The 26,017-nt window shown below is 47.2% G+C and overlaps 1 protein-coding gene and 1 long non-coding RNA gene across 3 annotated transcripts in view; one reads left to right on the top strand and one right to left on the bottom strand.

Annotated features, from left to right (window-relative positions):
- Window positions 1-1,930: 1,930 nt before the first annotated feature.
- On the bottom strand, window positions 1,931-15,620 carry LOC307206061. The gene is made up of 3 exons (XR_013834251.1): window positions 15,549-15,620; window positions 7,617-7,782; window positions 1,931-4,033 (listed from the first exon to the last, which is right to left on the bottom strand). It is a non-coding gene; the product is annotated as an uncharacterized lncRNA (long non-coding RNA).
- The window catches only part of LOC307205998 (caM kinase-like vesicle-associated protein), a 49,896-nt gene continuing 28,836 nt past the window's right edge, over window positions 4,958-26,017 (top strand). The window contains exon 1 of one of the 2 annotated variants that reach the window (XM_079958786.1): window positions 4,958-5,142. The gene's annotated coding sequence lies outside the window, so the exon portion shown is untranslated. Of the gene's footprint in view, window positions 5,143-17,345; window positions 17,369-26,017 lie in introns of those variants that run through there. The other variant, XM_079958787.1, reaches the window with a different exon arrangement.

The following is a 26,017-nucleotide window of genomic DNA, read 5'->3' as shown; positions in this document are numbered from 1 at the left end:
CCTGCAATCCCTGACCACTGACCATGCTGGTTGGGGACAATGGGAGCTGCAGTTCAAAACATTGGCTAGCCTGTTGTAGAGCACAGCATCTTCCTCCTGCCACCCCCTGCGTATGAAACACCCACTTTCCTCTGTCCCAGATTTCTCTCTGCTCCCTGCCTCCATCTACCTGCCCCGGCCCCAAGGTACAGGTACAGTTCTAAGGCCAAGCACTTGGAGGGAGAAACAGCACCGGCCAACTTCACCATTTGACACACCGCTGCAGCCTTCTAGTTACATAGTGCTGGCTAACATGAAGAAGAAAGTAGAGCCGGGGGGTGGGGGGATGCTCCTCCCTGGTGATTCTGCCCCACTTCCATAGACCAAAGCTGGACTCCCAGCGGCTGCTTCACTGGGCTGCCGTTTGGCATGAGCCGTGGCCTCCTGGTGCTCAGCAATGCCTCCTTCCTCTGGGATGTTCTTTTGCCCTGTCTCCCTTCACACTTTATCACCAGACTTGGAAGCACCTGTCAAGACACACCCCTTGGCAGCCATTGCTTTCCCTCCCACTGCTGGGCGTGCCTTGCATCCCTTGTCTGCAGCCTCTCTGGAGCTAACATTTACACACACGGAGAGAGAGAGAAAGATGCAGTCTCATTTGAGTTTATTTTCCTCTCGCTTCCTGCTACAAGGAGCTTTGTTCAGCCGCCTCTCCGCTCCCCATAATGCCGTGCATGGCCAGAGCTTTCTCTGAGTTGCACATCTTTAAGGGTTTACAGCAGCGAAGAGAAGTCATTATCCTGTTGAAGGGAGGGAGGGAGGGAGGGGAGGGGAGAGAAGCAGTCTCAAAGAGCAGATGTGACTCACGCTCATCCTGGTGCTGACGCCACCCTCCGCAAGCAGGCAGTGGGAGGCTTGGGCAGAGCGCTCTGGGGGCCCTGGCTTCCAGCGCCATACCTCCCCCACTTTGTCTGCTCTTTGACCTGAGCCTATAGCCTAGGAGTCTCCGGCTCCCCTGCCCCATCCAGAGCCGTAGCCGGGTGATCTTGCGCCCCTGGCAGAACCGTCCAGGTTGCTCCCCCTAGCCACAGACAAATTAGCTCTTCTTTCTGCCTCTTCTCCAACCCTGCCCCCCCCATTCAATTCACCCTCTATTTAAAACCATTTCTTATGAGGCAATAATCAATATTTATATTTATGGACATATTTTTAGCTGATTTTGTGCCCCCCCGTTGCCTGCGCCCCTGGCGGGTGCCCACCTCACCACCTCCTAGCTATGGCCCTGGCCCCATCAGGCACTAAAATTGCTTATTCTCCCTTCAGAGCTCCAGCCAGAACCCAGGAACTCCTTCCCTTCTTTGCTTTTCATCAGCATTCGACAGTCTCTCTGGGAATAGCAGTTCCTAAATCGGGTACGGCTGCTCCCATTCAGCAAATGGTGCTAATTTCCTTTCACAGCCCAAGCAGAGCTGTGATTGCATCTTGTCAAGTGTGCCGAGGTGTTCTGGATGGCTGTTCTATTATTCGTCCCACCCCAGAGGTGGCTGCATCCTTCCGCATGTGTGACAGACAGTCAAAAGGAGGTGAACTGAGGAAGGGATGTAGGCTGGGGAGGAAAGGGGGGATGAGTTCCCCAACTTTGGGGTGGGGCGTTCATCCCTGTTAAAATTTGGTGACCATGCTAGGAGGGTCCAGGAAAGGGATTAGAAAGCTCTAAGCTGTCACTGGCGAAGTAAAGCCAAGTGAGATGCTGACTGGAGGGAGGGGCAGAGGAGCATAGAGCTCTGAGCCCCTCGGGAGATTAAACTGTTATTAATATTTTGAAGAAACACTGATTCCCTTCTAATGCCGCTGTCGTGGCTGGTTTTTAAGAAAAATATGCAGCATGCTATGGCTGTTGTCTTTATCCTTCTCTTAGCCCCAAGGAGCTTACAAGGTCTTCCCACCACCATCTATGTGTATCCTCACAACGACCTTGCAAGGTAGGATAGGCTGAGATAGGTTGACTGGCTCACAGTCACCCGGTGAGCTTCGTAGCTGACCAGGAATTGAACCTGAGTCTTCCTGGTGCTAGTCTGACATTTAAGAGCTGTGGGGTGTGAGGGCACAATGCCAGGTCTGAGAATGCAGGAAGCAGGACTGTGGAATCTGCACCCTCCAAATATTGCCCTGTACAGCTGTGACCATTGGCCATGCTGACTAGTTCAGCAAGTGCTGGAGGACCACAGGTCCCCTGTCCTCTGGCCAGCAGAGAGAATGGGGTCCAAACAGAGATTGTCATTGGCTGCCCAGCATCAGCAGAAGAGAAGTACTTGCACCGCAGTTGGGAACGCAGTTTGCTCCCTGTGCTGCTTCAGGAGGAAGGGCAGGATCAAAATTCAGTAAACAACAAAGCCATGAAGCTTCCCTTGAGCCTGCTGATACATTCCTCTTTGGCCTGGATTATACTAGTTTGGCTACATGAGGAGCCGCAACAAGGATCAGGTGTAGATAACGCCCCACTTAAAGCCGCAAAGGGAGAGGGACCTGGCCCTGTCTGCTCTCCTGCTGGAACAAGGCCACATTTTGCTCTCTCTTAATGTATCCCAATGCTTGGCTCTTGCTATTCCAGCCCTTGGCTTTCCGATTTGTGACCTCCCTTAACCTCAGCCTCTGCTCCTCTTTCTTGTTCTTCTTTCTTGTAAGACGAGACCTGCAGGATTTGGCCAAAGGCCCATGCAGTCCCTCATCTTGGTCTCACTGTCCAACCAGCTGCCCAGGGGAAGCTCCCAAGCAGGACCTGAGTGCAACAGCGCACTCCCCACTGGGTGATTCCCAGGGATGGCTACTCAATGGCAGAATGAGTAGGACAGAGCTGTTGGTTGCTTCTCCTCTTGCTTCCGCCTCCGTTCTTCCAGGAAGTGGGTTTGCTTAATAGCAGTTGGCGGGTTTGGGGTCAGAAGGCTGAGCTGCACTCAGTGTGCCACAGGGCTGGCTTACCACTTTTTGAAGCAATTGAAGCGCATTGCCATGGGGAAAGTCCATTTTAAGTCCAGAGTTTTGACATTTCCTAATTGCCACTACCAAATAAGGCTGTGTGCCCAACCTGCATGGCCTAAGGCTTTGAGTAGAACCCAAGTGTCCTGCCACCCCCCTCCTTCCACAGCGGAAATTGTGTATCTCACACCCACAGAGGTTCCTGCTGCAGCAAATAGATTTGCAGATTACACATTCAGACAGACGTTGCTCTCGAGTTGGTGCCACTGTGGCATTTATGATGCACTTGTGCATGGGGTGAGGCACCATCACAAAGGTCTGCACACCCCTTAGGAAATATTCTGCACATGCACACATACTGCTCTTTCTGGAAGAAACTGCAAAAAAAACCAAACCACAAGTGCACAGAGTTAAACTCCCCCTGCTGATTTATAAGCCCAGGCTCCATAACACACCAGAGGTTTATGCAACTGCTGCAATAGAATGAATGCAAAAAGGCCATTGCATATACCGTATGCACACACCTAAAGGAAATGCATTTGGTTCTAGAATTTTCCAGCTCTACAGCTCCATGCAAATAATCAGCTACATAAAAATGCACAGTTGTTTACAGCGAAGATATGGGAAGGCACTGAATTTCTTAGGAACAGTTGCATTAGTGCAGTCCCTGGTCATTTTGTCCCTTTCTCCCAGCTCCCATCATTGGCCCCTGCTCCAAGCCCCTTCCATGCATCCCTGTGTCTTGCTATCCAGTTGTACCCCTTGATTTACCCGTCACTGCATGTATACAGACACACATATTTGTTTATTTGTTTCCAAGCTGCCTTCATAAGCAGAGTTCTCTGGTATGATGTTCACAGCCCACCATCCTACCCCAGCTGAGTCCTGTTCCCTTTCCTTTGCTGCCACGGGGAGGAAGGGTTTGCGGATACTGACTTTCTGTTTCTTTTTACAGTGTGATGAGTCCAAGAGGGGGACCTTCAGGTGTCAGGCAGCCCCCAGCATGTTGCTTGACCTGTGTGATCAATATGCCAGATGGGAAGCAAAAACGGGGAGAAATGCCGGCAAACCAAGAAGCCTGTTACAAAAGAAGCAGAAATGGAGATGGCGGGGTGGGTGGGTGGGTGGAGAATATAAAGAGCAGCACAACAACACGATCACTCTTCTGATCTGGAGAAAAGCTGCTTGCTAATACCAAATATGAGAGGCAAACGCTGATCATAAAACAAAAGCCATCTATTGAGTCTTCAGAATTGACAATTCGCAGGAACATACATTGATGTATCCCAAAACTTACTACACACAGAGAGAGTCTCTGTGACAGAAACGCACACAGAGGAGAAAGAGAGAGAGGTCTCTGATATACTAGTCTAAAGGAAGGCAATACACTTTGCAGATCCCAACTGGGATAACAGGACTATAACCTCCCCCCCCCCCACACACAGGCAGCCCCACCTCTCCTTTGTGGTGGAAAGGCACAAATGCATCAGCAACCGGCTCGCAAACACAAACTTGCACCCGCTGGTCCTCCTCTTCCACAGCTGCGGTGGTCGGAGAGGAGCAAAGTGGCGCTTCGCTGCACGCCCGGGCTGCTCTGCAAATACTTGCCAACATACCAAACTCCCCCCCCCCCCGCCCCCCGCCCGGCAGCCACAACCACCTGCTGTGCAAACGTCAGAGAGAAGCAGATGTAAAGGATGGGGCGCAGGTAAGTACAGGTCCTTTGAGGCAGGCAGAGCCACGAAGATGCGCAGCGACTGAGGGACCATTCTCACATGTGCTGATGTGCGTGCATTTGCACGCACGCGCTCACACACACACGCAATATTTCACAGAGCAGGCACACTGACTCTGACACAAACATACACACACACACTTCCACCCTCCCTCTTGCCCTCTCTTTGCCTAAATCACATGTCCCCAGCCTCGGGCTCTCCATGTGTTCCTGGGTCTCTCCTCCCTCGGCGCCCCCCGCCCCAGCAGCCGCTCCCGCCCCTGCTTTCTTCTCCTTGGGCTCTCTGCCAGGCAGGCTGTGCTCACACACTCTGCCAGGAAGCGCAGAGGCAGGCAGCTCCGTGCCATGGCTGAGCCATCCCAAGCTGCCGACCCTGTGCCCCGTGGCAAGCTGTAACGTGGGAACTCATCCCGCCAGCCCCAGGAGGGGGAGGGACGCGCAGCTCCCCCCAGGTAGGAAGCGGGAGGGGGCAGCAGGAGGGCTAGGGGATGGAGGAGTTTGCATTTCGCGCAAGTACGGGGGAGAAGGATGCAGGAATGGATGGACCGCAGGTGGCGCGCAGGGCGTGCACGGAGCTAAGATTGTGACTGGAGACTGGGGTGCAGAAGTTGGGATACAAGGGTGGGCTAGGATTCTGACCTGGAAATGGGAGAGGCAGCATGCTGGGTGCGCCACAGCTCAAGCGATTCCATTCTTTAGACACCCAGAAAGTTTAGGAACATCTTTGGGACGGGGCAGAAGTTCCCTCTGGGTTGAGGACAGGGCTGTGAGAAAAGGGCTGCACAGTAAAGGAGAAAGAGCAGAGGCGCTTTGGGTGCTGAGGGAAAGAGGGAAAGAGGTGAATAAAAGGCACTGGCAGCACCGTATGAGAGCACACGTGCACACAATCAGAAGAAAGGGTTTTTTAAAGCTCCTGCCAGTGTATTTGATGCACTCAAACGCCTGGCAGGGCAGTAGGAGCTTTGTAAAAGCTCATTCTACATTTGAACGTCTCTCTCTCTCAAACACACACACACAGGCGGAAATGGACTACAATATAGCTGTATTGGTGTGTTTGTAATTATATATAATTTACACAGTAGAAGTGGGTTCAAACGTGTGTGTGTGTTTATGTATCCACATTATTTTGAATCTTTTGTGTCTGAAAGATAATGCATCCAGGGATATCTGCAAATGCATTCATGTGCACTAATGCATACGTATCTCCTGTTTGTATGCTTTTTCTGTTGGTTGGTATATGACCACCTATGTGTCTTTGAGCAAGCACATGTGTGAATCAATAGACCATTGTTCTCACCTAGCTACATTTGTGTGCATGGACAGATAGATGTGTTTAGATAGCATGTGCATGCAAGTCACAGGGTTCTTTCCAGTGCCTTGGCAGGAACTTTACAAGTGTGTGTGTGTGCTGCATTGCTCACAGGGTCTCTCTCTCTCTCTCTCTCTCTCTCTCTCTCTCTCCCACACCCACCCACCCACCCACCCCACAAGCATAGTCTTTTACTGCAATCTATTGGATTTAAAATAACAGTCATCAGCTACTACAGTTTATTACAGAAGAAGGATCACAAAATTCAGTTCTGGTGGTGGAGTCAGCATGGTATATGGGAAGTCCACTGGGCTTCTGAGAATCAGTAATCCTCATGGTTCTGGAAAGATGATTCCAGGAGACCTGGGACATGATCTCAGTGGCTGGCTTCCTCCCTGACACTCCCTGCCCTTTCCTTCAAGAGTTTGAGATCCTCTCCCTTCCACCTCTTAGGAGTCCCATTTCTACACTGACTTCTGTTGAACTATTTTGAAAATAGGACAGACTACCTAGTGGACCTTGTCTCCTAAGAATCTGTTAGCGCTTCTGCTGATACCCTGTGGGTTCTGTGTAGCATTAACAACATCTGATTGATTCATTAGATCAAATAATATTTGCATTATCATGTGTGTGCCTACGTCTAAACTGTGTTGCACATTCTGTTCCAATAATTCTCACTTGTCAATTATGATGCTTGGATGTGCAACAAACTGAGGTCTCCAATTCCCTAACCCCTCTGTTCTCACACAATTCTGCTTGTAGAGTTATATCAGGACTAAACATGCATGGAGAATAGGAAAAACCTGTTCTGTAGCCCTTCTGGCACATAAGAGTGGTTGTAATGCCTTCTATTCCTTGTTAGGAGATCTTGAGCATGTGCCCTGTTGTGTGCGTGTGTGCTTAGACTTGTGAGTGTGCTGCACAACTGCATGTTGTAAGCGCATGGATTAAACTAACTCAGCTCTGAAAGAGGATAAGATCACAGGGGATTTTTGAATATACCATATATTCTCCCTCTCCCATAATGCTGTGACTGCTCAGGATCACCCAATGAAATTGATTGGCAGTAGATTCAGGACAGACAAAAGAAAGCACTTGTCACATTATTAATTTACGGAATTCATTGCTGGAGGATAACGTGATGGTTCACTGTCACAGGTAGCTTTGAAGGGAGATCAGATGAATTCAGGGGGATAGATCTATCAAAGGCTAGTGGCCATGGCAGAAACGCTCCACAAAACCTCCATGTTCAGAGGCAGTGCACCACGCAAGGTCAGTTGCTGGGAGGCAGAATCAGGAGGGGGCTCGTGCCTTTGCCCCTGGTTTATGCATCTGCCTGACCGCTATGGAAAATGGGATGCAGGACTAAGTGGATTTTTGGTCAGGGCTTCCATTATGCTCTCATGAAGCATCTCCTACCTGCTCAGTCCTGTGCTCCAGGTATGGAAATGTTAAAAGTAATCTCATCCAAGCAGAAACATCTTTATATCTCCCCCATCCCTTTCCCCAAAGGCAGAGTTATGCAATCTGGGGATCTTTCCTTGAAAACCCTTCTATCAAGTTGTGCGTATTTGCTGTGGAGGCACCAAATGGGACAATGATCAACAGATCACTTACCTGGGATCACCTGGGTGGTAGAATAAGGATGGACCTTCTCACTGAACTTGGGAAATTAGGAAACAATTCTCTGGCATGGTCTCCAACTCTCTTGGACAATCCTATTTGCACCTTCTGTCCTTCGTGGGAAAATGCATGTTCTCTCTTTCTTTTTCTCTCTTTCTTTCTGAGGGGTGCAAGGAAGTTAGACTCTCTGGTTTTTAGACAGTAGCCTGTGAGTGCATTCACACTCAGAGCCAGCACAACCTGTTAGGTGAAAATTAACTTTGCTTCCCCTTCCACCCTGGATCCTGGTTTCCTTCTCGACCTCATTAAAGCGTTTCCCAGTCGCATTGTGCACTGACTGGTGTGATTCTACAGGGTTTCTGTAAGGATCTCTCTAAGCCCTGTCTGGAGGTGCCAGCTGCACTGAGCCTGAGGATGCGCTGCCTCTTAGCTGCCTCTCTTCCCCTTGGAGGGGTTTCCGATGAGCCTGGATTCTCTTGTCCACAGCAGCAGCCCTGATGCCCTCCAGGTTCAGCCATCCCTGTTCCTGCTAGACATTCTTCTGGACAGAATAACCCACATAGATCATGTACCCTGGCTGGCTTTGCCACTGTGGCAATCTGGTCCAGGCTCAAAGCAGAGAAAGGTTGGGCATGAATTGCCATGAGGAAGCTGCATTCACACTTCAGCCGTGAGCAAGTGGGGCAGCAGAGTGAGCAAGAGAGGAGCTGGACCCCGAGGCTCCTGATCTGGGACTAGGAACATGCCTCACACATATGGCGTGCGGAACATGTTTCCGATGAGGCATCTTGCTTAGGGGAAAAGGCTTAAGAGGTCAGAGATTTTTAGGTTGGAGGTGGGTGGGAAGACAACCAGCTGAGGGGTTTATAGCCATCTATAAAATTAGGAGTGAATGAGTTACTTTCTCTCAGAGCATCAGGCACTGCTTCCCATAGGCACCGTGAGCACAACATGCTTGCATGCCTTGGCCACCACAGATCTGACATCCACAGAGGAGAACTTTCCTGTCTCCTCCAAGGCTACCGTGCTTTTTGGGCTGAGTCAATTCTCACATTTACAGCTGCCAGTCAGCAAGTGTAGAGGAACCAAGTGTTGAGAAATGCAGACACATGTGTGAACCAGCCCATCTGCTGAAATTCAGGCCAAACCAAATGGAAAAACTTGTTCACATAATACAGAATAATCCCTTGAGCACACCTGCCCCCAATTTTATGGGTGTGGGTGTGTTAGCAAGCCCCCTCCAGCACCAAGCAGCCCCACCTGCCCCACCCTGTGCCCCCCACTGCTTCCCCTCCTAGGGCTGCCACTGCTGCAGCCGCCAACCTCAGCCTCCCCTTTGCAAGGGAAAGGCTTTGCCCAGCAGCCTTGCTGTAATGGAGCAGAGAAGTGAGCATCCCCTTAGCCCATTTGAGCACTGTTAGCAGGTGAGGCCGGGAGCAAGCTGGAGCATGCCGGGAAGCTGGGGCCTGGAGCTGGACAACTCTTGGGGGGAGTGGCAGTGTCCGTTCTGCTGGACCAGGCCAAGGTGCTTGGTCCTGGCAAATGCGCACTGTGATGGGTCTTGCTGCCAGGCCTGGCTGTGCTGTTGTTCTGTTATTGTTTTGTAGTATCTGTAAATTTTATTTTTAGTACTGTATCGGTAAAGGTTATCCCAGGAGTTGGGATAGCTCAGTCAGTTGAGCGTGGGACTCATACTCTCAGGGTCGTGGGTTCAAGCCCCATGTTGAACAAAAGATTTCTGCATTGCAGGGTGTTGGACTAAATGACCCTTGGGGTCCCTTCCAACACTACAATTCTATGATTCTTTTATAAGCTGTCTTGAGAATGCCTGAAGGGCAGAGTATGCATTTGAGATATCAATGTTCTCTTGTGGTGGGGAATTGGAAAGGCTCTCCAGACCTTGTTGGACTCCAACATCTGGAGGGCCAGAAGTTCCCCAGCCCTGGCTTATGGAAGTAATTGCCATGTGATACTAGGTTAAACAGCAAAGCAAAATAAGAACAGGACATCCATGGTCACAGGCTGCTGCTGCTGATACCGTGAATGAAACTGCTGGGAACTGTATTCTGGAGTTTTGAGGTAAAGCGTGGATCACACCCAACTCAGTTTTTCCACTCTAATCCGGAGAGGCTGTTTAGTGTTTGGAACAACACCTGGAAATCGGTGTCTGGATGAGGGAAAATGAACTGAAGATGAATCCTGAGGAGAGAACTGAGGAGATCTATTTGTCCAGGGCTAGGAGGACAGCATACCTGCCAGCATGCAAAGAAGCAAGTGTCTGCTTTGAGGTATCCCTCAATTCCAAATTTTCATTGGAAGCCCAAGTAGCAAGGAGTGCCTTAGCCCACTTCTGGTTGGTGCACCAACTAGGGCTGTTCCTGGACTGAGCTAGCCTGGCCTCAGTGACCTATCTGGGATAGATTACTGCAAAGCAGTCTATGCAGGGCTTTCCTTGAAGATGGTCTGGACACTTCAACTGTGCAGAATTCTGCTACCGCGCTGCCAGTGGAGCAACCTGTAGGGATTATGTAACACCAATTCCAAAATCTATTCACTGGCTGCCTGTGAATTGTTTTTGTCTTTTAGTTGTTTAGTCGTGTCCGACTCTTCGTGACCCCATGGACCAGAGCACGCCAGGCACTCCTGTCTTCCACTGCCTCCCGCAGTTTGGTCAAACTCATGCTGGTACCTTCAAGAACACTGTCCCACCATCTCGTCCTCTGCCGTCCCCTTCTCCTTGTGCCCTCCATCTTTTCCAGGGAGTCTTCTCTTCTCATGAGGTGGCCAAAGTATTGGAGCCTCAGCTTCAGGATCTGTCCTTCCAGTGAGCACTCAGGGCTGATTTCCTTCCGAATGGATCAGTTTGATCTTCTTGCAGTCCATGGGACTCTCAAGAGTCTCCTCCAGCACCATAATTCAAAAGCATAAATTATTCGGCGATCAGCCTTCTTAATGGTCCAGCTCTCACTTCCATACATCACTACTGGGAAAGCCATAGCTTTAACTATATGGACCTTTGTTGGCAAGGTGATGTCTCTGATTTTTAAGATGCTGTCTAGGTTTATCATTGCTTTTCTCCCAAGAAGCAGGCGTCTTTTAATTTCGTGGCTGCTGTCACCATCTGCAGTGATCATGGAACCCAAGAAAGTAAAATCTCTCACTGCCTCCATTTCTTCCCCTTCTATTTGCCAGAAGGTGATGGGCCCAGTGGCCATGATCTTCGTTTTTTTGATGTTGAGTTTCAAACCATATTTTGCGCTCTCCTCTTTCACCCTCATTAAAAGATTCTTTAATTCCTCCTCACTTTCTGCCATCAAGGTTGTGTCATCTGCATATCTGAGGTTGTTGATATTTATTCCGGCAATCTTAATTCCGGCTAGGGATTCATCCAGCACAGCCTTTCACATGATGAATTCTGCATATAAGTGAAATAAGCAGGGAGACAATATACAGCCTTGTCGTACTCCTTTCCCAATTTTGAACCAATCAGTTGTTCCATATCCAGTTCTAACTGTAGCTTCTTGTCCCACATAGAGATTTCTCAGGAGACAGATGAGGTGATCAGGCACTTCCATTTCTTTAAGAACTTGCCATAGTTTGCTGTGGTTGACACAGTCAAAGGCTTTTGCATAGTCAATGAAGCAGAAGTAGATGTCTTTCTGGAATTCTCTAGCTTTCTCCATAATCCAGCGCATATTTGCAATTTGGTCTCTGGTTCCAGCTTGCACTTCTGGGAGTTCTCGGTCCACATACTGCTTGAGCCTTCCTTGTAGAATTTTAAGCATAACCTTGCTAGCGTGTGAAATGAGTGCAATTGTGCGGTAGTTGGAGCATACTTGGGCACTACCCTTCTTTGGGATTGGGATGTAGACTGATCTTCTCCAATCCTCTGGCCACTGCTGAGTTTTCCAAACTTGCTGGCATATTGAGTGTAGCACCTTCACAGCATAATCTTTTAAAATTTTAAATAGTTCAGCTGGTATATCATCACTTCCACTGGCCTTGTTATTAGCAGTGCTTTCTAAGGCCCATTTGACTTCACTCTCCAGGATGTCTGGCTCAAGGTCAGCAACCACACTACCTGGGGTGTACGAGCCATCCATATCTTTCTGGTATAATTTCTCATGTCACCTCTTCTTGATGTCTTCTGCTTCTGTTACGTCCTTACCACTTTTGTCCTTTATTATGGTAATCTTTGTACGAAATATTCCTTTCATATCTCCAATTTTCTTAAACAGATCTCTGGTTCTTCCCATTCTGTTGTTTTCCCCTATTTCTTTGCATTGCTCGTTTAAGAAGGCCGCCTTGTCTCTCCTTGCTATTTTTTGGAAATCTGCATTCAATTTCCTGTATCTTTCACTATCTCCCTCGCATTTTGCTTGCCTTCTCTCCCCCGCTATTTGTAAGGCCTTGTTGGACAGCCACTTTGCTTTCTTGCATTTCCTTTTCATTGGGATGGTTTTCGTTGCTGCCTCCTGTATAATGTTGCGAGCCTCCATCCATAGTTCTTCAGGCACTCTGTCCACCAAATCTAAATCCTTAAACCTGTTCCTCACTTCCACTGTGTATTCATAAGGGATTTGACTTAGATTGTATCTTATCGGCCCAGTGGTTTTTCCTACTTTCTTCAGTTTAAGCTTGAATTTTGCTATAAGAAGCTGATGATCTGAGCCACAGTCAGCTCCAGGTCTGGTTTTTGCTGACTGTATAGAGCTTTTCCATCTTTGGCTGCAGAGAATATAATCAATCTGATTTCGATGCTGCCCATCTGGTGATGTCCTTGTGTAGAGTCGTCTTTTGTGTTGTTGGAAAAGCGTGTTTGTGATGACCAGCTTGTTCTCTTGACAGAATTCTGTTAGCCTTTGCCCTGCTTCGTTTTGATCTCCAAGACCAAACTTGCCAGTTATTCCTTTTATCTTTTGATTCCCTACTTTAGCATTCCAATCCCCTATAATGAGAAGAACATCCTTCTTTGGTGCCATTTCTAGAAGGTGTTGTAAGTCTTCATAGAATTGGTCAATTTCATTTTCTTCAGCACCAGTAGTTGGTGCATAAACTTGGATTACTGTGATGTTAAAAGGTCTGCCTTGGATTCGTATCGAGATCATTCTTTCATTTTTGAGATTGCATCCCAGTACAGCTTTCGCCACTCTTTTGTTGACTATGAGGGCCACTCCATTTCTTTTACGGGATTCTTGCCCACAGTAGTAGATATGATGGTCATCCGTACTGAATTCGTCCATTCCCATCCATTTTACTTCACTGATGCCCAGGATGTCAATATTTATTCTTGCCATCTCATTTTTGACCACATCCAACTTACCAAGATTCATAGTTCTTACATTCCAGGTTCCTATGCAATATTCTTCTTTACAGCATTGGACTTTCCTTTCGCTTCCAGGCATATCCGCAACTGAGCGACCTTTTGGCTTTGGCCCAGCCGCTTCATCAGCTCTGAATCTACTTGTACTTGTCCTCCACTCTTCCTCAGTAGCATGTTGGACGCCTTCCGACCTGAGGGGCTCATCTTCCAGCGTCATGACTTTTACCGTATATGCCTGTTGTCTTTGTCCATGGAGTTTTCTTGGCAGGGATACTGGAGTGGCTTGCCGGTTCCTGCCCCAGGTGGATCACGTTTGGCCAAAACTCTCCACTATGACCTGTTCATCTTGGGTGCCCTGCTCGGCATCGTTCATGGCTTCTCTGAGTTATTCAAACCCCTTTGCCACGGCAAGGCAGTGATCCATGAAGGGGACGTGATCGATGAAGGGGCCTGTGAATTACCTTGCATTATTTAAGATATTGCTATTAGCCTCTAACTATGGGATGCGGGTGGCGCTGTGGGTAAAACCTCAGCGCCTAGGACTTGCTGATCGCATGGTTGGCGGTTCGAATCCCCGCGGTGGGGTGCGCTCCCATTGCTCAGTCCCAGCGCCTGCCAACCTAGCAGTTCGAAAGCACCCCCAGGTGCAAGTAGATAAATAGGGACTGCTTTATAGCGGAAAGGTAAACGGCGTTCCGTGTGCTGCTCTGGTGCCGGTTCGCCGGAGCAGCTTTGTCACGCTGGCCACGTGACCCGGAAGTGTCTGCGGACAGCGCTGGCTCCCGGCCTCTAGAGTGAGATGAGCACACAACCCTAGAGTCTGTCAAGACTGGCCCGTACGGGCAGGGGTACCTTTACCTTTACCTTTATTAGCCTCTAGAGCCCTGAACGACTTGGGACCCAGGTACCTAAATGGATGTCTGTCCCTATCCTTTTCACCATGTGCCATGGGGTCAGCTAGAGAGATCCTGTTTGCAGTCTCACCCCCACCCCTGAGACACTAGGAGGGTGACCTGTCCCATCAGGACATTTTCTGTGGTGGCTCCCCAATTCTGAAACTTCTTCCTTGGGGAAATACCATTGGCCTCTATAGTGGATCGAAACTAAAAATTGTTTTATTTCACCAGGCATTTGGTTGAAGAGTATTTACTATTGTATTTAACTGATCTGCTACTCTCTTGTCTACTCTGTAGCTCATGGAATTTTATTGATTTTATAGTAGTTTTATTTATGTTTCTTTTTTTGTTTCCCATTTACACACACACATTTTCATGCCTTGGGCTCCATATTTGAGGGAAAGTGTGGCCTTCAAGGCACACTCACATCGTATGTGCAAAGCCCATGGCTTCCCTGCTCCCAATAATCCTGGGAACTGTAGTGGATTAAGGGTGCTGGGAATTGTAGCTCTGTGCAGGGTAAAGCCATGACTGTTAAAGTGGTATAAATGGGCTTTCAATGTATGGTGTGGATTTGACTTTGTCTAACAAACAAATTATTCAATTTTTCTTTTAGGATCTAGGACTCAGATGGGAATTTGAACAGAATAAAGTCATAGAAAGTAGTTCTGGTTGTAGCAATAGGCACTCATTGCACTTAGAAAATGAAAAATACTTCACAGACATTACCTGAGTAATCCATACAACTATTCTGTAAGATAGGTCAATATTATAATCCCCACTCTGAACAAGGAAGGGAATGAGGTAAAGGCCAGAAATAAACAACAGCCTGTTATTGTTTTTCCAGAGAGTTGAAGGCAGCTTGAAAGAGAGACCACTATTCACTTTTTTAAAGAAGAGAATAAAAATATAAAATTGAAAGATTTGTTAAATTACTTTCTTATTGCTGCAAGTCCACCAATTGCCCAAATACGGAAAACATAGTCTGAAATAAACACCTCATTGTGGTGAAGTAATATATGGAAAAATGCAGGACATTAAAAACTTATATGGTACACCCATTTTTTTAAAGGAAAAACATGTTGTCTCAGTTTGGTGGGATTTATGTAAATGAATACATTAAAAAAGAAAAAATACATTTGTCTCTTCTTGACGTACGGTAGGTGACCCTGTGGTTTAAACCACAGAGCCTAGGGCTTGCCGATCGGAAGGTCGGCAGTTCAAATCTCTGTGATGGGGTGAGTTCCCGTTGCTCGGTCCCTGCTCCTGCCAACCTAGCAGTTCGAAAGCATAAAGTGCAAGTAGATAAATAGGTACCGCTCCGGCGGGAAGGTAAACAGCGTTTCCGTGTGCTGCTCTGGTTTGCCAGAAGCGGCTTAGTCATGCTGGCTACATGACCTGGAAAAACTGTCTGTAGACAAATGTCGGCTCCCTCAGCCAGTAAAGCTACAACCCCAGAGTCGTCTGCAACTGGACTTAATGGTCAGGGGTCCCTTTACCTTTACGAGCCTCTCATGAAATTTGGGATATGGACACCTAATTGCTTGAAAAAGTTCTTGATGTAATATTTATTTTTTATTATTTTTATTATTGGTACTCCTTATGTCTCTGATAGTTTCAGTTGTGGGTCTATGTTTCTGTATATTTTTAAAGTCATATGCGCCACACTTCTTGCTCTCATTTCTTATGACTGTACTCTCCACTTACCTGTCTGCATCTTATTGCAAATATCAAAATAAGCAGCTTTATCATTTCTTCTTGTGGATATAACATCCTATGTCAGCCTTGGTTTGGTTTGGTTTAGTTTTTATGTGTTTGTCTCATGAAGTTTTATTTTGTTATCAGAAAAAAAGAAAAGAAAAGAAAAGAAAAGAAAAGAAAAGAAAAGAAAAGAAAAGAAAAGAAAAGAAAAGAAAGAGGGATCACTATTCATAGTGTGTGCATTTCCCCTACTTCTGCTTCTGGTAAACAGGTTTGGGAGGTTTTTGGCATTGTTTGGAAAGCTTGCAACACCTGTTCAAACCAAAAGGACAAAGGAAATATATGAGTGCACCACAAGGAGCAAAACCAACTAGAATCCCACTATTAAGTCTCTTCAAAACTTCTGTCTGTCCCATCTTAGAGAAGGTGGTTTCTTTAAGGCTATCTGGTGAACTTATGGCAAAAGGTGGGATTTGAAACTAAAGATTTGGCTAGCTTGGTTAAGGAGGTTAGAAAGGAAAATATGCACCACAATCTTGGAACAGTAAGAGATATAAGGGGTCTCAGCATCCCCCTTGGGTTTGGCTCTCTTGGAACAAAGGTCACTGCAGGCATCTGGTGTTTCCTGCTGCATTAGGAGGGGTTTTCTACACATAGACATATAGGCTGAGCAGTTGGAAGAAACCATGGCATTAATATTCCTATTGATCCTGTCTAAGCAGGAGATAACCAGAGCATGCACCACTCTGGCCAGACAGTCTGCGGGCAGGGAGGGTCGCAGCCTGTGTACCAGATGGAGTTGGTAGACAGCTGCCCTGGACACAGAATAGACCTGCCCCTCCATGGACAGCTGTGAGTCCAAAATGACTCCAAGGCTGCGCACCTGGTCCTTCAGGGGCACAGTTACCCCATTCAGAACCAGAGAGTCCCCCACACCAGCCCACCCCCTGTCCCCCAAGAACAGTACTTCTGTCTTGTCAGGATTCAACCTCAATCTGTTAGCCACCATCCATCCTCCAACTGCCTCCAGACACTCACACAGGACTTTCACCACCTTCACTGGTTCCGATTTAAAAGAGGTAGAGCTGGGTATCATCTGCATACTGATGAACACCCAGCCCAACCCCCCTGATGATCTCTTCCAGAGGCTTCATATAGATGTTAAAAAGCACGGGGGGTGGGAGAGAGAAAGAGAGAAAGAGAGAAAGAGAGAAAGAGAGAAAGAGAGAAAGAGAGAAAGAGAGAAAGAGAGAAAGAGAGAAAGAGAGAAAGAGAGAATATTGGGGGATGCATTAGGAGAAAGCTGGCATACAAATAGAAAATCCTATTATCTGATTCTGCATATTAGTTGTTGTCTGCTATATTTGTGGTGAATACTGAAGCACATCCACTAAATACAGTTTTCTTGTTCTGGTACCAGATTCCACACACCCCCTACAATATAGAGAACTTGAAATGTTTGTAATATTTGGCATAAATGTACATTTTATTTAATATTTATTTCATAAAATTTATACGTTGCTTGATTGCAAGAAAAGAAAAGAAAGAAAATCAACCCACAAAGTGGTTTACAAAAAGATAAAACAATAAAGCCAAGAAAAATGTACAGCCCGACTTCAAATCATATAAAGTCAAAGGCCAAGGTCCCTGCTTGTTTACTTAGCACCATCGATGTTCATGGCACTCTATAGAGGCCGGGGGGGGGGGGGCGACTACCATGTGATATTTGTTTTGTTTTCCTCCAAGAGCAGCCAGCAGCGGCACCTGCAACCCCTGCCGTGTGATATGCCAAACTGCATTTGAAAGAGGGTGCAATTTCAAAAGCAGTAAGTGTTGCAGCACGCGAGAGGGTCAGGTGTTTCAAAGAAGAGAGAAAAGGCTTTAGAATTCCAGTTTGGTTAGATACAGCTTCCTTGTATGAACCTGAGAAGTTCCGGGAGATTTCCTTCCCATTGTCTCCAAGATTCATGAATGGGACACGCCACTGATCATCCTTCATAGAAGGGTTTTCACGCTGTCTCCTCTGTGGCCCCAGCAGAAGGTGGCACTCTCTCGCCCAGTGCAAATGGGGTAGCCAAGGAGGTACCTCTGTCTGTGTGTGCATGCATAAAGATGTATAGGAGGGTAGCTAGTAAGGGAGCCCAGGTTTGGAAGGGATCTCCTGTGCCATGGGGTGCCTTGGCCACCCTTGTATCCCATGGTTTATGTTTTCCAGTGGAGTCATAACATGCCTAATGAAGAGGCCCCCCTGCGTAGTCACAAAATACAGCCATCTGCTTACAAAATACTTACTGGTTGTGCTGGTATGCAGATTTGCATTTCTGTCTCCAGTGGGGGGGGGGGTTGTGTGCAAAATATCTATATACAGATGCACCACATTATGTGTGTTCATTTTGAGATCCGGCAACTGTTCACGGCTTGGTGCCTCAGTGCATCCTCCCTTGGGTTTGTGGCGTGGCATGTTTGTGCAGCTAAGCATGGTTGCTTATGCCTATCTGCATGTAAATTGCTTTTTTGTCCGTGAGACACTTGCGCTGCCTGAGCCGGGACGAAGCCAGGTATGTGTGCAGAGGCATGCCCTCAGCGGTGTGTGCACACTTTGTGGGGCATGTGAATGTGGCACTAACACAGATGCCAGTCTTGACACAGATGTTCACGCTGTGTGGCCATTTGTGTGCCTGAGCACCCCCCTCCCCTGCACCTTGGCACTTTGACGGAAAAACTCACAGGCATTCCTTGGTTCCCTATCTGTGTGTCAGGTGGGCCTCTACTGGTTTTGCATCTCCTGTTGCAAACAACACAAGGTAGGGTGTGAGCAAGTGCCTGCCTCTCTCGCTGACTGTGTGTGTCTCCTGCTGGATGTGCCTGGGCCTTCCTTCCATCCTCGCCTGTTAAGGTACCTGACACTAACTGTGCTTTGCTGGGTTGCCATGGCAATGCCTGCCTTCTTGGAGGTTACAGCCTGGATAACAGGGTTACGAGAACTTCCCACAGGCTCTCTCTCTGGCAGCAACAGGTTATGAGCAGCTGAGGCTGAGAAACCCAGAGGAGGGAGGGGGTCTTCAGCAGGAAACGTTGAAGGAGCTTGTCTGATGGGACAGGGGCAGCAGAAGAAGAGAGGGGCAGGCGTGGCTGCACAATCTTTTGTCTCCATCTAAGCAGCAGTCCACCCTCAGAATCGTATGCAGACTCTGGCTGCCCTGTGGGGATCATCACATCAAAAGCTCCTCTGATCTCCTCTCTTCCTTCCTCTCTTCCTTCCCCTCCTTATTCTCTCTCCTGCGCTCCCTCTTCTGCAAATTCATCCCTGGCGGCTGTTTCTCCAGGTTCCTTCATGGTTTTTTAAGAGGGTACAAATAATTTTTTCACCTTCTCCTCTGCTTCTTCTGGTCATAAAGTGATGAAGCTATCAGTCCCCAGATGTGCGCATACACTGCAAGCAGCCATGCACACTCCCTCGTCCCAAGCCACACACTGTGATCACCCCCCCCCCCCATAAAACCCACAGCTGGGGATGAGCTACCGGTAATTGTCTTCCAAGTGTGGCACTGCCCCCTCGTGGCATGTGGGCAACTCCACAGCAACCCCTAGGAACTTTGTAGAAAGGAGAGCGTTGTGTAATCGTTGTAACAGCAGAGCGATGGAAACAGAGAAATGCTTTCTGCTTCAGCGTCCCAAATATGGTGAAGTGCGCGAAAGAGATTCTGCACATGCAGCCGCAGACGATGTCTCGCTAGCAAGCAATGGAGGAGAAACTGTGCCTTAGTCTGGCGGAAAGAGAGGAAGAGCGGCATTTTTCCGAAGCCCCTCATCTGAGCTTCATTTTTAAAAACTATTCCTTTTCATTATATCTCATTTGCTCCTGATTTCCGCCCTGGGCTTCTGTGGCTGCCCGGAACGGGTACAATGGAATCTGCGCTCTATTGTACGCCCATCAAACTTAACAATGAAATGCATCCGAACAAGCTGTGTTGTCCTAGCTTTCCCCAAGATTGCCTCAAAAAGCAAAACGCAGGAGGCAAGGAGAAGACACATCTTCCCGTACTAGATCTGCCAGGATTGTCCCTGGACATTTCAACATCAAAAGATGAAAATCCAAAAGGCTTCTTCTCAATCCCCTGACACTCTGCTGTTAAAAAATAAACAGCAATTTGTGGTAGACACAGCCTAAGATGTTTTGCTGCCTTGGGTAAGGGACATCTCTCTCTCTCTCTCTCTCTCTCTCTCTCTCTCTCACACACACACACACACACACACACACACACACACACACAGCCACCCCAGACATCCTTTTTATTGTGTATTCACGATGATATGTGCTTGTGGTGATATCCACACTTTCAGTGTTTCTTCCAACCAGGGCAAGTGCTGGAACATCCTGCTGAAATCCTGTGACTTGCCACAAAAGTTCTGGTTTATACTTTGTCTTCCTTTCCTTGTGCCCCTCCAGAGGGCAATAAGATGGTAGCATTTGGGAAAGACCATGGAACAATAAATCGGGCAGAATGATATGTAGGCGGTCCAATATGCCCACCCCTAAAGCACTCTTAGTGCATTCATGGCATGTTGCCATCTGGAGAAGCCCAATCATTGCACATGCAGAAGATGATGGACAGGCTGTTGTGAATTACTGCAATGCTGGGAGAGCAGCAGTGTAGAGAAGGACAAGCAAGGCAGGCCTCATGACAGAGGGAGCTCCACCCTTCAACACCACAACTACCAGTCCTTGCTCCCAAGCATCTGCTGTCTGAGGTTGCTGCCTCACTCTGCCCAATGGTAGGGCCAGCCCTGACTGAAACGTTGGAGTAACTGTGCTCCAAATTTGCTCCCTGAGGCTGGGCTTGAGAGCCGAACATATTTCCTTGCCAAATGTGGAAAGTTTGTAACCTAAAATGGGAGATGGAAAATTGCTTGCATGAGATGCAACAGTTGCATGCAACATTTCTCCGGTGAAAATAGGGACATCCAATTCCATAATGATAATGTTACTATTTATACCCCACACATCTTACTGGGTTGCCCCAGCCACTCACTCTGGGCAGCTTCCAATATATATAAACATTTAAAAACATTAAGAAATTCCCTATACAGGATTGCCTTCATACGACTCAGGAGTTGGATAACTCCAAACCCTCCAACATTTATCTGATGAAAATAGGGAAGTCCTAAGGAAAAGTGGGACATTCTGGGATCAAATCAGAAATCAGGGCAGCTTTGCCAAATCAGGGATGTCCCTGGAAAATAGGGACACTTGGAGGGTCTGCAGCTGTCATTCATCTTCAGGGTTCAATTCCCTTTCCAGGGCTTGTATGGAGGAGGGAATAATGTACCTGATCTCCAGTGAACATGCATGCCTATACATTGGGGCTGAGATTCTCAACCTTCTTGGGTCCACGGCTCCCTTAACCAACTACATTCTTTCTGCAGCTCCCCTTTGGGGCTCAGGAGCCCAGTTTTGTCACCCCTTGCTTGCAGAGCTGTCAGCCCCTCCCTTGCTTTCCCCCCCTCCCTTGTGGAGTGTTCCCTCAGCCTCCTCTCCTCTCCTTTGGAGTCCTCTGGGCAGCCGCTGCTGCCGTCCCTGGTCTCTGAGCTGCCCCCACCCCACCCCAAAGAGAGGTGCCTCCTCACACTGCCCCACAGAGGCCTGGGAAGCACCCCCTGGCCACCCCAAGAGGCACCCTTCGCCTGGGGAGCTTGTAGCCAGGGCTGCTGCAACAAACAGCTGTGCAAGCCTTTGGGAGGCAGAGATGCGAGAGGGCCTCAGAGGGGAGGAAAGAGGGACAGAGGCCAGTGTTGCCCGCAGCACCCCTGACCATCATTCAAGGCACCCCAGGGTGCCACGGCACACTGGTTGAAAACCATTGCAACATGGTACCACACACAGTACAGTCTTCTGTTTCACACACTGCACCTGCTAAAATCTGTTTCAAACTGTGAATGACATATTGTGGGTCTCATGGTTTCTGGCATGTATTTAACTCAAACACAGACCCTGGACTTGCTTTAAAACTGTTTGCAGAACAGATGACTACATTAGACACAGTAGAGCCTTCAGTGATGTGCAATTGTGTGTGCTGCCCAGTGGGGGGAGTTCAGGCAGAGATTTGTGGTATTAAAAATGGTGTCCGTACAGATGTGCAGCTGTTTCTGCCTGTGCAATGTGGAAGGGGGTGTGATCCAGGCAAAGTAAGCCATGATCAAGGCAGGAACTGTAGGGAACAAGTCCCTACACCATAATCTTAAGAATGTTTTTTCAAAGATAAGTCCCACTGAAAGCAATTGATCAAGTGATTGCAATTGACTTAAATCCCACTGCTTTTAATGGGCATTACAGTGCAATCCTTAGATGCCTACACAGGGTCTACTCGCATGAAAGTGTTTATAGCAGCCTCCACCAACCTGGTGCCCCCAGATGTTTTCACCTACAACTCCCATCAGCTCTAGCAAGTGTGCACTGATGAGAGTTGTGTTCCAAAACATCTGGAAGGGTCCATGTTGGTGAAGGCTGGTTTATTTGCAGCCTGTGTCATGGCTCCCTTTAGCTGCACCAGGAGTGCTGGCTGCAGCCCTGGACATATTTAATATAAATTAATCCACCTGAACCCAGTGGCACTTACTGCTGAGTAACCATGCATGGGAGTGAGCTGTAAGCTACCACAGAGAGTTGGACTAATTTGATAAAAGTGCCCCCATGACCTCTTCCTGTCAGACTTTTAAAATGTATGATTACTGTATTTGTTTCCCTCTTGCTTTGTTTATTTTGCAACACTTCTTGTGAAAATACTTCTATATTGTTCTATATTATTATTTTTTGTAGATTATTGCCAGTTTGTGAATATGTCCTAGGGAAACCTAATCAGATGGGTGAGGAATAATAATAATAATAATAATAATAATAATAATAATAATAATAATGGAATAGGACATTCCTATTTTCATCAGAGCAATGTTGGAGGGTGTGATTCTATGCTAAGTGTGTCATTCTGAGCTCATTGGAAGAAAGGTGGAATATAAATATAATAATAAATCAATAAATAAGGTGACAAGCTTTGACTGCAAGTTAAGCTGCCACTAAAGGTAGAAACACATGAGGGGATGAAAAAGCTGCAAATTCTACTCTGGTCCAATCCTGTCTGAGGGCTTATTTCCATTCTCTCTGCTCGTTTCTTGTTTGCCCTTCTTTCTTTCTCAGGCTTCCAGCTCCCCCACTCATTTCTCCTGCCAACCCCACAAGGTCTCTGTTTTTCAAGTACTCTCCCTCTTCTGCCCCCTCTCAGTCCTCCTGCCCATCATCCCTGGGCTGTTTCTGCTTCTTTTCAGCAATGCACACCTTCTCCCATCTCTTGGATCTAATTCCGATGCAAATAGCTGTTTCTGCAGAGGGTTTTTTGTCAGGCCTCAAGACACTGCAACCCTGCTAATTACTGGTTAGCAGCGCGCGCGTGCGCGCACACACACACACACACACACACACACACACAAATATATATATACCCTGCCGCCTCAAAGCAGCTTCTGTTTGCAGCTTTTAAATGCACACCTTAAATGCAAATACACATTTAACATGCTGTCCACTTTGACCCTAAGTTGCACTGTTTCTCAACATTCTATTGCCGGGCAAGTAATTCAAATTAAGATGTGACACTCACTTTTGCTGTTCTAAATGGCCTCTCTGCAAACTATTTCTTGTGCATGCCTTTCTTGTCAATGAGATGACTCTACTATTAGGTAAAGTGAGCTCAGGTTAACCCTTTCATGTACGCAAGTGTGAGTCAGTAATTGTATATTTCAACAGAAGAGATGTGGGTGTTGCACAGCTTACTGTCCACCCTGATCATTTCAAGCATATTTTTCATTGGTGCCCTTATGTGAGAAAAGCACCTGTCTCCATAATTACCTCTTCCAACTCACATCAGCTCCAGTCAGCATGGCCAATGGTCAAGGATGATGGAGTTGTGGCCCTCCTGCATTGGTCACCCTGCTTGGAAGAAATAAACTACAAATCCAAGAGTACAAAAATCAAAGTGCTGAGTAGCCATTTGGAACAAAAGAATTGAGCCTGGTGGTCGACAGCTGAGTTGCTGCTGAGAGTGGCAAGCAGGTCCCTCCTTTTATGCAGGCTTTTGCAACTTTTTTTATGTCACCCCTTACAAGGTATTTAGCAATGCTGTTGTCAAAATAATAGATTTACTGAAAAGGAAAAAGGGTTAAGGGTCAAAAAACAAGCCTGAGGCAGGAGTTGGTTTGCTTGTGAGGAATTCAAATGTACAGCAATCACAACAGAAAACTGGGACATTTTATTCCTGGGTAAGAAGCAGCTGCCTCCAGATATTATATCCAACTATATAAGTTTGGAGTCAGAAATTATATGGATCTGTTCCTCAGGTTCTTGATGACTCACTGAGAACTGATGCAGGAATGCAGCCTGCTGACTTCCAGTGAGGGAGTGGGGGAAGAAAGAGACAGATCGCCCCTCTGCTCAGAAAGGAAGGCTATGTCAATCACCAATGACACCCTGAGAATCTTTCTGGAGAGCAAGAGCCCATGCTAGGAAAGGAGTTTGTGAACAGAACCCACTGGCTGCCAGCTCTGCAACTGGTAGTCTAACCACCTTTTGGAGAAAGAGCACTGGAGATTTTACTCACTCATATAGTTGAAAATATATTTAGGTTGTTTCTTCCATTTCTGAAAACCCCAAACAAAAAGAGGAAAAAGAAAACTTATCCATTCTCCTCCCAATATTAAGAAGGCCAGAAGAAAACACAGTTAAGCTCAGCCACACAGTCCAACTAATAACATTGGTCCTGAGAGGCCATTTGAAAAGCATCAGTGTGCAGGAAGCTGCCTTATACTGAGAGTGCTTCCAGACAACCTGATTATCAAGCATTCAACCTGATTTATTTATTTTTACAGGGAGATTAGATGATGTTGGCTCTTTAGTGAACATTTGTTCTGATTTGTTTGTGCGGAGGTTAGATTACAGTTGCATCAAAGCAAGTGTTTCGCACCATTTTCTAATGCATTTCTCCATTACTTTGTCAGGAAAAGTCTGATCTTTTGGGGAAGCAAGTTTGTTGTGCAAGAGTTCAAAAATCATCTTTAATTGTGTATTTTGAATTTGCAGGTGTGAATCTCAGCAAAAAATAGCTCTGTGGTCTGCAAGTTCCCTGAATCAGTGCTATTCTATTGCCCATCCAGCTTAGCACTGTCTACACTTAACAGCAAGAGTTTGAGAGAGGGAGGTCTCCTAGACCTCCAGCAAAGATGCAGGACGGCCCCGCGGGGAGGCTGTGCCCTATTATTGTCATGGGACATACTGCCCTTGTGATCCGTGTCTATGCCTCTAAGTTTTAGTTTGTCATTGCTCCTGGAGGCCTGGGCAAGGTCTCCCTCTCTCCTTCCCTCCCTCCCTCTGCAGGATTTGAAACAGAGGCACCATGCCATGCGTCTTTCCAGAACTTAGTGTCTTCTTGTGTTTGGAAAGTGATAAAGAGCTCAGGGGTGAAGGTATCTGAGTCGTATGTGTGTTGCCTAGAGAGCAGAGCATAAGGGTGGACTAAAAGGGTGAGTAAGATCATACAGCTGGCACCCCATAATAACCATGCCTAAGGGCCATGGCATCCCAGAGTCTCCCTTTCCCACTATCATGGCTACTTATAACAGGGAGGTTTATATATACCAGCATCTCCTTAAGCGCAACTCCCCTGTAGCTGCTGAGGTCCTCTCACAAATCCCGCAAAAACAAATTAGAGATGAGCTTGCAGTGTCTCCAAATCTGGGAGAGCTTTGTACAGCTATTAACCAAATGAAAAACAACAAAGCCAGCGGACCTGTTGGGATACCTGCCAAAGTCTTCAAAGTGGGCGGAATTAAACTTATACAACAACTTCACAAGCTCATCGAAAAAATCTGGGAGAGAGAGGAGATCCCAGTAGACTTTAGGGATGCCAAAATTATCATGAACATGAAAAAGGTGACAGAATGGATTGCAGAATCTATCATGGCATCTCTTTACTAGCTGAGGCTGGCAAAATTCTTGTAAGGATCTTAGCAAACCGTCTCTTAACAATATCTGAGGTGACCCTTCCTGAATCCCAAAATGGTTTTTGACCTTCTAGGGGAACAGTGAACATGATTTTCACCTCTTGACCGCTTCAAGAAAAATGCAGAGAGCAAAACCAACCCCTGTATACAGCATTTATTGAGCCTAGGGATTGCTGATCAGAAGGTTAGCAGTTCAAATTCCTGCAACGGGGTGAGCTCCCGTTGTTCGGTCCCTGCTCCTGCCAACCTAGTAGTTTGAAAGCACGACGTGCAAGTAGATAAATAGGTACTATTAAGTTGTGGGTTGACATAGCAGATGACACAGCGATTTCTCCAGAGCAGCTCTTTATTTTGTAAGCTGGAATAGAACTGACTAGCAAACAGCTCAGCCGGCCTGCTTTTATAGGCATTGTAGCAACAACAACCCAGAG

Source organism: Podarcis cretensis, assembly GCF_951804945.1.
Source record: "Podarcis cretensis genome assembly, chromosome: 17".
Taxonomy (NCBI): Eukaryota; Metazoa; Chordata; class Lepidosauria; order Squamata; family Lacertidae; genus Podarcis; species Podarcis cretensis.
This window is presented reverse-complemented; position numbering and strand designations above follow the sequence as displayed.